General features: G+C 42.4%; 1 non-coding gene across 1 annotated transcript; it reads left to right on the plus strand.

The window, feature by feature from the left end:
• The first annotated feature begins 262 nt into the window (after positions 1–262).
• Positions 263–389, plus strand: LOC129692104 (small nucleolar RNA SNORA17). The gene has a single exon (XR_008722632.1). It is a non-coding gene; the product is annotated as a small nucleolar RNA SNORA17 (small nucleolar RNA).
• The last annotated feature ends 10,699 nt before the right edge of the window (positions 390–11,088 follow it).

Below are 11,088 nucleotides of genomic sequence, written 5' to 3' on the forward strand. Positions count from 1 at the left end.
TGCATCTGCTTAAAGAAAATGTCTATAATTGCGGGGGCAATGGCCCAGGAGTTAAGAACATTTCTTGTTTCTTCCAGAATGCCCCTTTTCAGGTCTCAGCACCCATGTGTCTTGGCTTACAACTATTTGCAATTCAAGCTACAGGGGATCCGGTGCCCTCTTCTGACATCTGTGGACCCTGAACTCATGTGATAATTCACACAGACACACACAGGTGCACATTAAAACAAAACAAAACACTTAAAAAAAAAAAAGACCTTATACTGCCCCTAGAAGCTCTGCAGGTGTGGCTGCTGTGTGCATCAGGGGGCGGCAGAGAGGAGAGAAGCTACAGATATAAGCTCAGTGTTCTGACCTGCAAACATCTGAATGATAAGTAGCCTAACATTCCCTGAAAAAGGCAAGTCTGAGGCCACCACCAGTCCAACACCAGGGGGCTCAGACAGGGAGCTAGCCTGAGACAACCACCAGCCCAGAGCCATGCAGGCCCAGGCAGGTTCTCAGGGTGGGGAGCAAGCCAGAGACTAGAAGAACCCCTCCTTGGGCCGAGAGCCAGGGGTAGGAGTGAGCCTGAGACAGAGGACCATCTCAAGGGGGCACTCAGGCAGGCCATGAGATAGCCTGAGATGGCCACCAGTCCAGCACTACCCAGGCCTGGGCTGGCACAGCATGCCTGAGATGAGCCCTGTTCAGCTCCACAATACACAAGTGGGGCACAACGCTCCTAAGACCACCCCCAAGATGACTCCAGACACTCAGAGACCCTGGGCGCCACTAAGAGGAGCAAGTTAGTGGCGAAGAAATGGAAGAGAAAGAGAAACCAAGGGATGAGGGCACAATGAAGAGAGGCAGAACTGGAGACTCCGGGGTTGTGAGGAACAGCCTGTTGTGAGTAGTTGTGATGTCACCTGGGATCATGACGGGGTCCTGGCCTGTGCTGCCACCAAGGATCACATCTGGGTCTGTGGCTCTGCAGCATCAGGGGTCTGTTACCATCAAAAGATGTCCATGGTCTGGGCTTCCTCCTGGGGCTCTGCTTTTAGCTGAGGGCTATGCTGAACTGGCCCCATCCCCCTCCTGGGCATCTTCGGAGAGCTGATCCCACCCCTAGCAGCTGTAGTATCCGGGAGAGCAGCCGCACATACTTCCAGAGTTGCAGGTGAGCCACCAGGAGGATATGAGCATGGGAGAGCTGGCCCTATCACAAGTCTCCCGTGAGGTGGCGTGGAGGAAGGAGAGATACCCTCCCCCCGCACCTGCACCACCTGCCACAGCTGGGAGACCAGGTGCTTGGTGTCATGAGAGCAGGAGAGCTGGTTCTGCCCCTCACCAGCTGCAGCATTTGGGAAAATGGGCCTTGAATGTTGCCTGGGCAGCACAGTAGAGCTGACCTTGATGGCAGGGGCACAGACAAGCGGGCCCATGTGGTGATATGAGCAAGAGAGAGATGGCTACCCCTTGCCACCTACAGCAGGCAGGAGAGCTGGCCCAAGGTCATCAGAGCTGGAGAGCTAGCTCTCTCACCTGCTGCAGCACTTGGGAGAACAGGCCCTCTCTGCAGCACAGTAGGGCTAGCTTTGGCTGCGGCGGGGGTGGGAGGGGGAGAATAGGGTGGAGTAGTTATAGTGCTGGTGGTGCTGGTAAGCCTGCTCTGAGGGCATGAGAGCAGGAGAACCTCCATGCTCTCCAGCTCAGATACTGCTCAGGCCCAAATTCAGCACTTTGAATTGGCCCACTCCAACATCTAACCCATAGATTAGCTGCTGGAGTTCATGAAGGGCTGGTCCTACAGATCCAAAACTACAAGATCTCCATGACACAGGTCACCAACAGGTTATCTGAGAGGAGTCCCACTGAGGTTCCATTACTGATAGAGTAACAGAAGACAGAGGCTTCATAGACCAAGGAGACATCAACAAATGAACACTTGCAAACAAAGACCTGCAGACAAAAGGGTACACTGTGGGACACACTGTGACACACTAGTTTTCACAGTGAATTATTACTGTTTTCTCTCTTGCAAGGAGGTTGCAAGGATGGGTACAGGGGGTGGGGATGAGTAAGATTTGGGTGCAGGTTGTGAAATTCACAAAGAACCAATACAAAGGGTTTTGTTTTGTTTTGTTTTGTTTGTTTGTTTTTAATGACCTTAACATCCCTTTGAGCAGATAAGCAAATGAATCAAACTGGGTTGAGCCTCGGATAGAGGGTAGAGAGGGGAAGGAAGCATGACAGAAAACAGAAGCTAACACAGCTGCTGCTTCACAGGGAATGGCTCACTGTGACTTGTGTTGGAAGGCAGACTGAGCTGGTACAATATGGGCAAACCATGGGCACAGGTGCAAACCTAGGTGAAAGGTAGATCATTTGGGAATTCAGTTCTCGCCTCTTGCTACCTGCTCTAACCTTTACCAGACAATGCTGCTGCAAAGGACTCAAATGTGAACAGAACGTGTGTGTGGGTTGCTCCTCATGTTGTCCTGTGCATATGCCATGGAATTTAGGCTGAAGTCCAAAGATTAAGATGCCAGTGGAGGGTGCTTGGCTCCTTTCTGTCTAAACGTGGTACATCAGACTGAAAGGTTGTAAGCATTCCTCATTGATTCCAGTGCTTCTACGGAGTCCAGAAATAATGAAATAAGTAGACATTGACACAATGTTTAAATATGCCAGTGAAAACCAGTTTGTGTGTTTCTTTCTGCCAGTAAAACAAGCTCATTTGAGACTGATTACAATCTGGCCAAAGGCAAGAACTCTTGCCTTAAGCATGCCAATTGCTCAGCTACGAATTTTGCTATCAAAGGCACAGTCTAAAGCTTTAGTTTTCCTCTCAGAGTTAGAGACCTTTTTCCTTTGTGCTGGAACCTTTTGACAAGGAAAATCATGTTCATAAACATATGCGCAGTAATAAAGCCACCCAGGAAAGATGAAACAGTGCTGGCAGGAAAGAGCTTTGTGTCTGCCATGGCCGTTCCAGTTACATGGTGCCTATTGGAATTGGATGAAGCTGTGGTTCAATTCGAAGGATTAAATACCAGTGAGAGTTCATGTTCTGGGATGGAAAGGACTCTGTGGCTAAACTCAAACAAGTCAGAGTTCCAGGAAAGTGGAAAGGGAAATGAATTCTGGTACAAATTCATGCTAAGCCCAAGTTAATATCATACTTATGAGCCTAAACAAATTAAGGAATCAGATCTCTTTTCATTAGGTAAGAAGAAAATACTGATAAAAACATATATGTGGTAAAAAAAAATCTGTATTTAGTTATTTTAAGCAAAAACACACTTGATGAGAAAATGACAAAATTGTGTCATCCTGGTTTTTCAGCCTGACCAGAAGTCATAATTGTGTATGACTGATACTGTAGAGAATATACTTGCTGTCCATTAAGCTAATAGTTACTCCAGACAGTGAAATTTAATTTTATCCCCCTGTTTAAGTAGTTAGAGGGCACGGATTCATCTGGCAGCCCAGGGTTCTGAATAACCAGGGTACACCGTTTGACTATTCCAAAATACCTACAGTTCTGTTTTCGCGTGTCAGTGGTACCAGGTCTGCCAGATAGGCACAAATTGCCTGCGAGTATGGGCAAAGGGCAGCAACAGCCAATAAAATTGACATCCCGCTGGAAGGTGACACTTAGTATGACATTATACAGCTCCCCACCTATACCCAGTTGACTTGCCATCTGCTCTACAGAGGAAATGCCACTGTCTTCATGAGAAAACCTACTGCTTTCATAGAACGGCCTTCGGGATGGAAGGCTAATTGACCGTGTCAAGTTAAGTTGATTAATCACTGATGTTAAACCTAAAATTCAGTATAAGAATCTTATTTATTTGGAATGTGTTACTTTCTGAATTTTTGTGCTGAAAATAATTTTGTTTTTGTTCTTTGTTAAGGTATTGTATATTCTGTTTTTGGAATCCACTTGCAATAAAATACTTCTGTTAAAATACTTGTGACTAGTATATCAAGTTTAGGAAATTATTATGGCATACTGCTAGGTTTTGAGATCAAATGCTAATTTTGTAGTTTTTATGAACACTACACAAACACTGATATGAATACATGGGATCATTTGACTTACCTGAACAACTGGCGAGTTCCTCACAACAGGCGAATATTCTTCCTGTGAGAAAATGACTCCCTTAACTATGGCCAGTAATGCACACCTATGTAATTTTTCCCAAGCAGGTGTTTGTCTGAGAGACCAGCTTGTCAGAACTGCCAAAGCACTAGGGACACAGCATGGGATGACTGTCATTGTCACTGATACCAATAAAATGGTATTCTTGTACTTCTCAGGCTATAGTTGGAAGACACTTGGCTTGAACAGTCACCAGAGACTCTTTGTATTCCTTAACGTTCGCTTCATCATGTGCTGTTGTTATGTCATCAAAGCTCATGCTTCCTTTATATTTATAGCCACTTCATAGTTTAACACTATGACCATTTGGGCATTGGAATATTCCTCAGATTGTACTTAATATGCTTTACCTTTCTTCCATTTGTATTAGATTTAAGTTATTGTAGTGGCTTCTTTATTAATTTTTAATGGACCCATGTTTCATTTCAATGACAGGTGTTTGAGTCTGAAGGTAGCTTTCGTCTGCAAGAGCAATAAAACAATACAAATCTGAATGGCCTTTGGTTGTCTGCGGCCAGGTGTGCCCATCAACTGCACAGTGAGAGAACCATAATGATGAGATATGTTGTAGACTTCTTGGCTTCAGTACCATCAATTGTGGGAAGCACCGAGGGCAATTAGGCTTGACATTGATAGACCTTCATACTCAAAACTCCAAGGGGAGGGATTACCATACCCAATGCTTTCCTCCAAACAAGAGGCCTGGCTCCTTAAGGAGTTTTCAGATGAAATCTAAGCAATTTGTTGTGTTAATTCAGAAATGTAGTTTTATTCTAGGGAAGCATGAGGGTAGCCTTTGGATGGAATTGTATGATGGCCCAAACTGCAGAAAACATTCTCTGGGCACCTGCAGACCCCTCCTGGAGGGAAGAAGCTCTTACTGCAGATCTTTCTCTCTCCTTTTGCTCCTACAAATCCAATCCATCATTCACAGCCCCAGCTTTGCAACAGAACACTCCATCTCCAGTGGAGCCCACAGTTCTGCTCCTCCCCAACATACATTCTTGGCTCAAAGTAGCCCCAAACTCCATTTAGGCACTCCCTGGGAGGCCACAGGCAACTCCTGCTAGGGAGGCAGGTAGGTGACCTGCAGATTTTCACCTTACACTCCATGTGTATAAGTCCAATCTTCTAGACTCATCCCCTGTTCTACCACACAGCCCCCATGATGGCCTCCCCCACCTCACCTCTGGAAGATGCCATAGATCTCCCCTCCTAATCTTCCTTTCCCCACTTCTTGCTTTGCCTGCCACCCCCAACTTCATCAGCAGCCCCCGAGGAGCCCACAGGCCACTCCAGCCAGGGAAACAAGAAGGTTAACTGCAGATCTTCACCTCCCACCCTGCTCCTCCAAATCCAATCCCCAAGTCTCTTCCCTAGCTATGTAGTAGACTTCCTGCTAGGGCCTCTCCTCATTTTCTTCACCAGTTCCCAGAGGACTAAATAGTTCTTGGTGGAACACCCTGCCTTTCGTTCTCCTGTGACCCCTTTAGTTCCCTTCTAGCCTATACGTGTTCTCCTAGTTTCCAGAAATATACTGGAAACCCTAGTGGCCACAACTATCAGGACCCCACAAGATTTTCTTACTAGGCAGCACACAACTACAATAGTCTCCTAAGAACTGGAGAACAAACAAAAGCCAAGGAACAGAACAGTGATGCAACAAGGCCAGATATAAACACCAAGAATTACAGTCTTCCCAAACCCAGATGCCTAGATGCTAGGATAAAAACACAATCAATAACATCCAGGACAGTGTGTTTCCACTAGAGCCCAGCAACCCTATCCAAATAGGCTGTATCATAAAAGAAAGTCCCCTTGGCACATAATAACCAAAAAACTAAATATACAGAGAAAAGGAGGAATCTTAAAAGCTGCAAGGGGGAAAGACTAGGTAATCAATAAAGACAGACATATTAGCTCTATACCTGACTTCTAGATGGAGACTGTACAAGCCAGAAGGGCTGAACAGATATGCTACAGTCTCTAAGAGACCACATATGCCAGCCCAGACTACTACCCAGAAAAACTTTGAATCATAATAGCTGGAGAAGAGAAGACATTCCATAATAAGCAAATTTAAACAATATCTATCTATCTACAGATTGAGCATTAAGGATATGCTAGTGTCATTTTGGGACAAAGCTTATGGGTGAAAGCAACCAATATCTGATCTGACTTGAGGCATACTCCACAAGATGGAACCCATACCCAACACAGCTTGTGTGCTCAAGAACCTGAGACTGTGTAGTCCAGGGACCTGGGGGGGGGGGTGGAAAAAACAAATATGACTGTTCAGGAGGAAAAAAGTAGCACTACAATGACATTTTGCTGGTCAACGTCTCGTCAGCCATCATCAGCTTAGCTTTTTCTTGCAGGAGATGGAAACAAATGCAGCATTCCACAGCCATTACACAGAGAGGGAGCCCTTGGAATATTCAGTTCTAAGCCATAGGGGATGGAGGACATCAAGGAAACAAGGGCCTGTAAATCAATAGGATTGACACACATATGAACTCAGAGAGAGGGACACAGCACACACAGCAGCCTGCATGGGTCTGCACCAGATGACATGCTACAGTTGAAAATAGAAGTGGACACAAACCCTGATCCCTAACCCAGAACAATCTACAACTGATAACCAATTGCAAATGAAAATTAATTTTTCTCAAAGGAAAATACTCACTGTTGAAACCAACCACCCTTAAGGGTGGGCTCCATGCCAAGTATTAGATGACAAGCAGAAAATGAACTCAGTGGCGTCTTTCTTGGTTCTTTGTCTCATATGTTGTGTCAGGGATTTTCCTTTTTAAATTTTTATCATATTTTTATTTTTAATATAAACATATTTTATAATATGTTTACATATATGTATATCCTTCTCTGCTTTTATAACCTGCAGGTCCTCTGTATACATATTATAATTTCCAGTTTAGTATTTTTATGTGATTCCTGAACATGCAAACAAGGGGAGGCTCTGCATCCCATTGTTAGGGCACCCACATGATGACCAGGCTGCACATCTGCTATATATGTGTAGGGGGTCTAGGTCCAAGCTGTACAAGCTCTTTGGTTAGCCGTTCAGTCTCGGCAAGCTCCCGTGGGCCCAGAAAAATTTACTCTGTAAGTCTCCTTGACCCCTCTAGCTCCCACTATTCTTCCTCCCACTCCCCAAGCTCAGCCTATTGCTTGGCTGTGGGTCTCCGAAAATGTCTCCATCAGCTGCTGGATGAAGCCTCTCAGAAGAAAGTTTTGCGAGGCTCCTGTCTGAAAGCATAGCAGAATATCATTAATAGCGTCAAGCGTTAGCCCTCTCCCATGGACTGGGTCTCAAGCTGGGCCAGTCGTTGGTTTGCCATTCCCTAAACCTCTGCTCCATTTTTGTAATTTAAATTTATTTTTAAAAATTTATTCACTTTGCATCCTGATCATAGCCTCCTCCCTCATCTCATCCTGGTCCCACCTGCCCTCCCTCTTTCTTTCCTCTGCCTCCTCTAGCCTGCAGAATGGGGAGCCCTCATCACCTATCAACTGACTCTAGCCTATCAAGTCTCACCAGGGCATTTTATCCCTATACTTCTTATAGGCAAAACAAATTTTGGGTCAAAAGTTTCATGGGTGGGTTGGTGTATCCCTCCCTCCACCAGAAATCCCACCTGGCTTCAGGAAGTGGCCATAGACTCCTGGGAATACATACCATGCACGTCTTTCTAGTCTGGGTTACCTCACTTAGTATGACCTTTCTTATAGTGAAAATGTCATAGAAACATACAAACAGCCAGTTTTAATGAGACAGAAAGGGGATAGATCCAGATGGGAAGGGAGGTGAGGAGGAACTGGGAGGAGAGGGGTGGGGAACTGTCATCAGGATATATTATGTAAGGAAAATACAATGTATTTTCAGTAAAGGCTCCCCTCCCAACTACACAACTAATGTATAAAGCTTTGGGTGAAGTAAGAGGTAACTGAAAATTTAAACAATGATTGGACAGGACTAGGTAACAGTAGATCCCAATCTCTAGAGTAATTTTCAAGTGCCAGAACACATTCATTATGATTTAGTCATAATAAAGAATGCAGTCCTGGAACTGGGCAGAATTTAATACTACAACACTTATCACAAAGCTTGTATTAAGTTTAAAATAAAACATATTTTCTTAATTTATATATCATAAAAGGTCAAAATTACATATGGCATTTGTCCTTTGATTCAATATGACAGGGAACATTTTTTATTCTTATTTGATTGTTGTGTTGTTTTTTTTTTTTTTTCCTGCGATTCAGTAGATCAGGAAGAATGAGCTTGAGAAATTAGCTTTCTGATTGTTCTGGAGGTTGGCCAAGTTCTCTTAGAAGGGAGATTAACTTATACACAATAGCATTTTGACAGGTTACTCACCTGACCTATCTTAATGTGTAACACACACACACACACACACACACACACACACACACACACACACACTTTGGTTTAGCAGATATTTTTTTTTTTTAGTATCTTTTCTTTTCTTTCTTTTTTCCAGACAGTGTCACCTGTGTAGCCTTGGCTGTCCTGGACTCACTTTGCAGACCTGGCTGGCCTCAAACTCTCAGAGATGTGCTTGCCTCTGCCTCCCCAAGTTCTGGGATTACAGGCCTGCCCCACCGTGCTTGGCATGTTTTTTCTTATAGAACACTAATCTTATTAGATCATGGCACCACTTTAATCTATTTCTCCCTTTTCAGACTTACTTGCGGATAAGGCCTCAACAGAAATATTTGAGAGGTTATCTAAACATTAAGATAACCAAATATTTTCTCTCTTAATAAGTACTCTGCATCACCACGTAGATACTGAATAATAGCACTAATTTACTGAAAGTGGCACAGAAAACAAAAGGATGTCAGACAATGCAGAAGAAGAAACAATTATTTATTTTAGATTATGTTGCTAAAAGGCAAATGTAGTTTCTTCAATAGCTTAAGAAGTCTATTTATTCTTTATTTTGATTTCTTCCCTCTCCAGAGTTATAATTACATATTCTAAGTAGTATTTTAAATGCAATATAATTTTTTTATGAAATAAGTGGTCTGACATCAATTTGTCTCAGTTTCTCTTGATGATGTTAAAGGCACGGTCTTAAACCAGCAATGATGCAAAGAGTTCATATTTACTCCTCATTCAGCTTATGTTTATTGGGCATCTCCATACTTTAGACTTTAAACTATTAGGGTAAACAGATACATGTTACAAAACACAATTTTCATTGATATGCATGCCTCCCCTTAACATGGGAAAAGATATTAACTACCATTTCCATGGAAGATTAGGAAACCTCTAAAGAGTATCACTTGCAGAGAAATATGAACTGGAGGAAGCAAGTTAACATGAAACTATAAAGAGAATGGTTTTCAGATGGGAAAACAAGCTTGTTGCCTTGACCTGGATACAAGTGTGTTGAATCTCAGGGTCAGCCTGAAATAATAAGAAGGATAAGGATTATGAGCTGAGTTTGTCAGGGCATTTTTTATTAACCGTACAAGTCCTTTTCATGTATATCATGGTTTCTGGCTACGCGGTTTTATGGAATATCTATGTGTGTGAGTATCTGTCTCTGTACCTATGTATGTTTCTTGGGCTTTTACTTTGGCTTTTTATCTTCTTATTTGCTTGTTTTATCCTATTCTGGTTTGTGTGCTTTTATTTTTCTTCCTTCCTTCCTTCCTTCCTTCCTTCCTTCCTTCCTTCCTTCCTTCCTCCCTCCCTCCCTCCCTCCTTCCTTCCTTCCTTCTTTCCTTCCTTCCTTTCTTTCTTCCATCATCATCACCATCATCATCATCACCACCACATTCCTGCTTGTATCTTAATAAATGAGAGAAAAAACTGGCACAGGTTTGGGTATGTGGGAGCAAAGGATCTGGGAGGAGTTGGGGAATGGGAACCCATAACCAGAATATATTGTACTAAAAACAAAATCTATTTTAAAATAAAATAATACTAAACTAAAAATAAATAAAAGGGTTGAATAAGAAAGATAATTGGGTATTATTTAGGATTTGGTATTGAAAAATACTCTAATTATATAGAAAACTATTTCAGCATTTTGAGCAAGGGGGAGAGATCCAAGCTCTATGTTTTAAAGTTGGTTAGAATATACAGTAAATGTTCACCCTTTGCTTTTTTTTTATATATCTTTGGAGGTTTTTTGTTTAACAGTACAAAGTGATTAACTATACAAATTAAAATCATACATTTTTTTACATTAATTACGTTAAAGTGTTTTGGTATGCATAGAACACAGTAGAATTCAGTATGTAAAATATCATCTGACATTGATTTTAGGTTATTTTCTCTGAAATATTTACATTTATGCTAAGGAATGAGTTCCTTTTCTAAGCATCATCAGGAATTGGGAAGAAAACTGAAGTGGGTGCTTCTAAATTAAAACACAATTTTAAATATTAAACGGATTGATAAATATTTGAAATTGGTAGGTAATATCAGGCCTAAAATATACAAATACTTTTATATGGACTGACTGAACAGGTTGTGTTTATATTTTTAGGGTATGTGTGTATGTATAAATATATATAATTCTAAAGATACATAACTTTTATATTTTAAAGCTATATATCTTATTCATAATTTTTATATATTTATAAACAATTATGGGATGGAGGTAATGAGTTTGAGAGAGAGCAATGTGGGGCAAGGGAGGTGGGCATCGGAATGATTGGAGGAAGTTAGTATGATATGGAAAGGATAGGAGCTCTACAAGGACCAAATATATCTGGGCACAGAGTCTTTTCTGAGACTGACACTCAACCAAGGACCATCTATAGACATAACCTAGAACTTCTGCTCGGATGTGGCCCGTGGTAGCTCAGTAACCAAGTAGTTTTCCAAAGTAAGGGGAACACGGACTATTTCTAACAGGATCTCAAGGGCAGGCTGTTTG

Source organism: Psammomys obesus, unplaced genomic scaffold, assembly GCF_907164565.1.
Source record: "Psammomys obesus unplaced genomic scaffold, mPsaObe1.curated_primary_1811, whole genome shotgun sequence".
Taxonomy (NCBI): domain Eukaryota; kingdom Metazoa; phylum Chordata; class Mammalia; order Rodentia; family Muridae; genus Psammomys; species Psammomys obesus.